Source organism: Peromyscus maniculatus, chromosome 10, assembly GCF_049852395.1.
Source record: "Peromyscus maniculatus bairdii isolate BWxNUB_F1_BW_parent chromosome 10, HU_Pman_BW_mat_3.1, whole genome shotgun sequence".
In the NCBI taxonomy this organism is placed as follows: domain Eukaryota; kingdom Metazoa; phylum Chordata; class Mammalia; order Rodentia; family Cricetidae; genus Peromyscus; species Peromyscus maniculatus.
Genome location: NC_134861.1, coordinates 75,830,085 through 75,837,569, shown reverse-complemented (window position 1 = coordinate 75,837,569; position 7,485 = coordinate 75,830,085). Strand labels below are relative to the sequence as shown.

The 7,485-nt window shown below is 34.3% G+C and overlaps 1 long non-coding RNA gene across 1 annotated transcript; it reads left to right on the top strand.

Moving 5' to 3' along the window:
- The first annotated feature begins 1,682 nt into the window (after positions 1-1,682).
- Positions 1,683-6,380, top strand: LOC143267527 (uncharacterized). The gene is made up of 3 exons (XR_013042668.1): positions 1,683-2,463; positions 3,860-3,947; positions 5,212-6,380. It is a non-coding gene; the product is annotated as an uncharacterized LOC143267527 (long non-coding RNA).
- The last annotated feature ends 1,105 nt before the right edge of the window (positions 6,381-7,485 follow it).

Here is a 7,485-nt window from a genome sequence, read left to right as displayed (position 1 = left end):
ATAGAGGAGACACGGAGGCCAGAGTGTGGATCATTTCTTACTCTCTGTTATGGCAGTCCAACTGCTTTCTGCAATGGGTGTCTAAATTCTGATGAATTTAAGGAGTGGTGTAATTAAACTTTGCACTTACAACTGCCCATTAGAGTGCTACTGGGTTTCATTCCGACACCCGAGGATAGGAAAGTCTGATGCTTTTCATCTTCCTTTCCTGGAGCTGGGTTTGAATTATTGGAAATAGAGAGGTACATTCCATCTTCTGCATTCCTGAATAACATAGTACAGACTCCTCAATTACCTTGGGGTCCAGGAGGAGTGAAATTTCTATTTGCTTGTCTGCATTCTTCTCATCCGTGTTGGATTTTATGCTTATTACTACAGCTATGACAGAAACGTGCCACACTGTGAGTATTCCCTGACTATTGATGATATACATAGATGATGAGTTAATACATTTAACATATTTGTTAAAACAATAAAAGAGTGTTGCTATACAGCATGAGAGTAATATGTTTCTCCCTCTGTTTGTGGTGAATGTATTTAATGGCACTTCTTTTTGCGTAGAAATAGATACTGTTAGTCCTTATTGGAGATATGTCTGGGATTACTGAATTAATATCGATCCTGAATTTATATTACAGCTTGCTACAAACCTATTCTTTGTCGAATGGAAGACAGTGAAGCATGTCTTCTACATCCTTGAATCATGCTGAAATTAATTGCTCTGGTTTTAGAGTACTGGTGTTCTAGCATCAATTTTCATGTTAGCAAAGGCTTTATATACAAGAATTACTAAAAAAATCATGGGTTGAATTAAGTTAAACGTAACAGGCTCAAGAGAGCTTTATCTTAAATTGAAATGTAACTAATCTATTTAATGATTCTTCACAATTTTTGAAAAATGATGTTCAAAATCATAAGTTTATGGCTGAATTTAGATTTATATATTCATCTCTTTGTATTATGTTTTTCTCACTTATTACTGACCAGGAGAAATATTCCACCATCATTTATAATTCCCTATGTTCTTTTAACTTTCCTTTGAAATATTCAGATTTCAAGAGAGGATGGTCTCCATATGCTAACTCATCTGAAAGCTCTGACAAAACTTGCAAAATTTCATTCTGGTTCAAGGAAAAAAAGATGGCATTAGTGGTTAAGTTTGTAGGAATGGTCTTTTATATGTGGGAAACAGTGCTTTCTATTTTCTACTTAGTAATACAATGACATCTTTTTTTCTAGCTTGGAAAAAGGAACAACTAGATATATATGCTAAAGCCAATTTTCTTCTAACAATTCCAGATCAAATAAATAGAGGGAAAATCATATCCCTAAAATCTGTGCTGGAAAATGACTTCAGATGACAACAATTTGAAGTGAATGGTTATTCTGGGCCTTCTCCGAGATAACCATCATTTAGTTTTTCAAATCTTGTTGAAGTGACCAGACAGCCTTTCACAACCTACTTCACGGGGCTCAACTTACTAAAACTTTCCTAATACTTAATGCTCATTGCTTGATCACCATTTGACTCAACGGCCTATTATTTCTAACTTTTGTTAAGCAAACATCCAATACTTTTAAGTTATCTTACTTAAAGTTAAATACTATTTTTATTTTGCATTTTGACACATACAAAGTGAGAAGAAAATTACCAGGAAGAAAAAAAAATTTTTATAGTCCTACATTTTTATCTGTTAATGGGATACAAAAGAAAATAGCAGTAATCACTTGAGTATCTTTATGGACAAATATAAGCTACTAAGCAGCGGCTGTGTCTATTTAATATGCAATAATTTCTGTGGGTGGGTGTGAAAGGAATGGTTGGTCTTCAACGTGAAAAGAGAGCACTGAAACACATGAACAAAAGACTGACACACAGGCCACCAAATGTGAAGCAGTTAATTTCCAGCAGAAAAAAAATTCATTTGTGGGAGACATAATAATCAGACAGCACCTGACGAATTATACAAAATCGTGGAAGAGATAAACAGTAAAATGATTGCCTTATTTTCAGCTAGCCAATTACTTTGGTGCAGCAAAAATTGGCTCCAGTTCAATGGTTCTTAAATAAGGAAATATAAACAAATTATCCAAGGCAGAACAATAGTGGGGTGACGGGGTAGGAGGAGGATGCTGGAGCGCCTAAGAGTAGTGGAATTTGCACCATATGCTCTGATTTGGACTTGGACTGCATTTTGTGTGTCTTTGGTAATAAACAGGATTTCTGCTTTTTGTCTTCATGATGTGAGGTTTACATTTGGAGAAAAAAAAATATACCCGTTTAAAGAAACAAATGAAGACCTTCTGCTTTTGAATATTTATTTTAATGAGAAGAAAGTCCATTTGGACGAGGAAGGTGAAGAAAAAAGCAAGTTAACGCTCCCTGATGTGCTCTATGATCACGTCTGTCTTATCCGGCTCTAATTTTCTTTGATTTTAACTCATCTGTATGACCAGACATCTGTGAGTATTTATGCCTTTTTTGGTTATGTGCTGTCCCATTCTGGCTATCCATCAAATCCAGAACAGACTTCCCAGCACTGTTTTGTACAAAATGTGGAGCAGAATGATAACTGATTAGCATTACGTGATAAATGGACATTCTTTAGCTGAAATTGTAAAGCGAAAAACAGCTGAGACAACATATGAACAGGAAACACAGAGCACAGCCTGTCTCCTGGTTCCTGTTCACACAGCTTACTTTTCATTGCTACAGTTAAAACTGTATATGGTTCAGGCACTGGATATAGGATGTAGCTATATAGAATATGTGCTAGTGCCCTTTTCTATGCATATATTTGGGAGAAGATATGTTGAAAATCCATTCCTAAGGTGTGTATTTCTTAGTGGCCAATAGAAAAAAGTAAGGGTCATGGTTGCTGACTTGAACCTTCTGCTAAAATCCCAGACTTGGTTACCCCTGTTCCACAAATACTATGGGAAATCTCATATGTTTCAAACAACTTCTAAAGATTTTTTTTTTCTATTTTATGAGTATGTGTGCTTTGTCTGCATGTATATTTGCATTGCCTGATGCCCATTAAGGTCAGAGAAGGGCATGGGTTCCCTTGATACAGATGCTATAGATGGTTGTGAGCACCATATGGGTGCTGAGAATTGAACATCGGTCCTCTGCAAGCACAAGTGTTCTTAATCGCTGAGCCATATCTCCAGTCTGACCTCATGTCTTGTAATACTTGAACTCTGGTTAATACTCCCAAGAATCACTGAAATGTATTAGTATTCACAAACCAACAGTCAATAGAGTAAATAAGAAAGTGAGTCTGGGTGGCATCTGATGTAGTAACTCCTGGTCCACACGAAGGGCCCTGCAATTCACAGCTGGTCAGTTGCTTCTTTGTAACAGGAATTAGAAAATCATTCTGAATTCTTATTTCTATTTAGAGAAAGTAGAAATTCCTTTAGAATCATTTTCCAAGTTTAAATTATATGTATGTATGTATGTATATATATATCTATATCTGTATATCTTTATATGGATACACAAATGCATAACCACATAGTTTTTAAGCAGATAAACATGAACTGATAGTAATATTTAATCTGCAGGCTTTTGGAAAGCTTTATTATATTACTCAAGAACATATATTTACATGGTGCTGGAGGTGCTAGCAATATCTGACAGTTAAAATATGCAGTTAAAAATGTAACCACCATCAAAGTTTGTGCATAGTGTTGAATTGCATCTGTTATAAATGTCACTGTATGTTTATTAAGAAATATCAGTATATGACAGTATTAAATTAAGTAGAGGTATATTACAGTGATTATTTTATTAATTGATAATTACTGGTTCAGTTGGAAACATTCTAATAGATTCTTTTTCTTACTCACTAAGGACACAGATTCAAACAGCGTCAAAAGTTGGCAATGAGTCCAAAGTGAAGTTTTGCAGTACAGTGGAATGAACAATCCCCTGCGCTTAGGTATGCCCTGTCTCCTTTCAGCGCCCATTTCCCCATCAGTGTCCCTCATCACAATCCTAGGAATGAAGCTGAGACACTGATTAATGCAAGGACTCCTCCAACAAGTCTTTCCGCTTGGAATAGTGAGATGGAAGGATACATTTTGATTTGCATAAATTGCATTGTAAAGGGAAGGTTTAAGCAAATACTAAACAATTCCTGGGAGGTTGTTTACTTTCCTTAAGCTACAAACAAAGAAACAAAACAAACAAACAAACAAAAAAACCAAATACCTCACTTTCAATCACTTGAGGTCATTTTAATATAATCAGATCCTAAAAATAGCAGGATGTTTGTTTGATATGATAGAAGTACATGAAAATACCTCACAACTGACAATTTTATTTTTAAATTTTTTTCTTAAAGGAAAAACAATATTTTTTAAATATTATAAGCTCAAGAAGTTAAAAACTCAAGGATACACATGAGCCAATTTTGATGATAGAAACCAGAAACGTTTTATTATTTTAAAAGTGGATTTATATTTCATATTTATTTTCATTCACAAATTACACAAACCACAGTTTTCATTATAATGGTCCATTCATTAATGTCTAAAATTTAACAACTATGTCAAACAATATTTATTATTGTTTTAATTCTCCTTGACTTCTGGGTACTCATCTCCTGTCTATGGATAGAACTAAATTAAAATTTAGGTGAAATATATCTATGTCATTAGGAAAGAATTTTTATTTTTTTCTCTTCTGTAAAACACAATGCTTTCATATTTGAGAGTGAGTGGGTTGTGGCCACATACCATTTTGTTAAAATACATAGTTTTCTAATCACGAACTTGATTTTATATACAATTTACTTTGCTTTGAGTATGATTTACACTAGCTGTTAAAAATACTGTAATATTTTAATTGATGATTTGAACATATGTATGTTTGAACTGACTATTCTTGACAACTGTGTTAGAATTTTTTGTTAGTGTTTTCTTAAATTCTCTTCTGAGTTTTTAGTTAAACTTGATGAAAATTTTAATCATTTTTTATGTTTCTAAGGTATTCAAGAAAGTGTATCTATTAGTACATATAAATTAGGTAAAGCATTTTCATGTAGGAGATTGATACAATGCTTAATTTTCTTCTTTTAAGATATTAATTACTAAAGGAATTTTAACTAATCTTTTTCTTTGTTTTTTTTTTTTTGTTTTTTGTTTTTTGTTTTTTTTTTTTTTTTTTTTTTTTTTTTTTTAATTCATGATTTCTCTGTGTAGCCCTGGCTGTCTTGAAACTCACTCTGTAGACCAGGCTGACATGGAACTCACAGAGATCTGCCTGCATCTGCCTCCTGAGTACTGGGATTAAAGGCTTCTATTTTATTTTCTAACCCTAGTCTCTACCACTACAACACATGTCATGTCCATTTCCAAAGTGAATATACAAATCCATTTTAATATGTCAATGGTTATAAAATATTAAGTCAAGTGTCTTCATGAGGTGACTTAGACAAATTGGAAAATCAAACAAAGGCATGTGATCTCCCTAAGGCTGTTGGATGTCATTCAATAAAATCTACCTTTAAATCTTTTTTGATGTATTTGGTCATTAACATTACATCTTTCTGTACTTGGCCCTGTGATGTATATTATTGCTGGATTCTAGAATCCTTATTAATCAGAGCTCTTCTAGTATCTTGGATTTACTTCATCTTTCAAACCTGGGCTTTAGTGTTACCACATTTTGGTGTTTGTCTTTCTTCTTCCCAAAATGTGAATTTGTGTTATTGGAATAAAAGAGGTTTGAGATACAAAAGAATGGGGAAATTTGAATTTGTGCTCACACATCCAACAGTGCTTTTAAGGAAATATTTTAAAATGGAGTCGTAGCATGCCAATGTTAAAATACTGCTTTGATCTTTAGAATGTAAACACACATTATCAAAGTGAACACACTTTCCTTGAACGTCAAAAGTTTATACCAATTTTATAGTTGCTGAATAAATTGTTGATTATTTCATGAAATGATTTCAGTGCCTTCTCATGGGAATTGTGAGTAAAAATACTCCCAGAGGAATGTATGAAATGTTAGTCATCTCTCTGCTAATATTATCTGTCTTGCAATTCTCTAAACAATGTTCCCATGACATTTGGTAAGATTTCATTTAAACTGCCTCCATTTCTTTTTGCAACATCACAGTAGATTTTTTTCCCCTGGCATTTTAGAACTTTTATTTTATTACAAACACACTAGTAATGCGCAGCATATAGTTTAGTGACAATTTACATTTTTTCTATGCCCAGTAGGTTTTGTTTCCACTTCTCTATATAGTTAAAAGTGTTGTGGTTTAACAAGCAGAAATGAACTTCAAAGACTGTCCAAAGCACAGTTAAAACAACCTCCCCCCACCTTTTTTTTTTTGTTCTCTCACACACTACCTGGGGCAACTGGGTTGAGGGAAGTTTCCTAAACATTGCTGATATGTTGCCTCATCCCTCCCTCATTATTTTCTTTTCTTTTATTATTGTCTTTATTGTTTAGTACATTGCATATGATTTTCCATCTAGTTTATATCCTCATATAAAAAGGCAGTGCATAAACAACAAAGACTCGTCTCATTATGAGCATCGGCTGTTTTTCAAGAACACGCAAGGACTAGCTCAAGTTGCAGAAGGATGAAGGAGTCACTCAGTGCATATTTGTGTGAGTGAGTATATGACGGAGTTCATGCCAGCACCTTCCTGTACCATGAAGCCTTCCAGATCACTTATACTTCATGGAAAAGGATTGCTCAAATCCTGCTCGATGCATGAGAAACTACGGGAATTCAGGTAATTCCCGTATGCTTTGTTTCCTTTTCTCCTACTCCAATTACTCACAACCCTCTTCTACCCACTGACCAATTCTGTGATTTCGTTTCAAGAATTGAATTTCCAATTTAAAGCTTGATACCTATTAATAAAGGAAAAATGGGGGAGGGTAGATAGTACCTAATTGATTAGTCATTCGTTTACTACCTTCTTTATTGAAAGGCTTATGAATGAATTAGAAATTCCATAAAATCATTTGGTGAAAACTGTGAAGAATTATGAACATGGAGGGAGGAATTCAAGAACGTTCCCTGGCCTATGAACTGAAGGTGATGGTAGAGAGGAAAATGAACTTCAAAAATCCTTACAGTAAATATATATTGTTTAGCAGTGCAGGTGTAATGAAAGGGTGCCCACACATGTAAAAGAAACATTACTAAAGCGTAAATCGCACATCAGACCCCACACACTAATAGTGGGAGACTTCAACACCTCATTCTCACCAGTGCACAGGTCTGCCAGGCAGAAACTTAACAGAGAAATAAGGGAACTAACAGATATTATGACTCAAATGGACTTAATAGATATCTACAGAACATTCTACCCTAACACTAGAGAGTACAATTTCTTCTCAGCACCCCATGGAACCTTCTCTAAAACTGACCACATACCTAGTCACAAAGCAAATCTCAACAGATACAAAAAATTGGAATAACCTCCTGAATTTTATGGGACCACCAT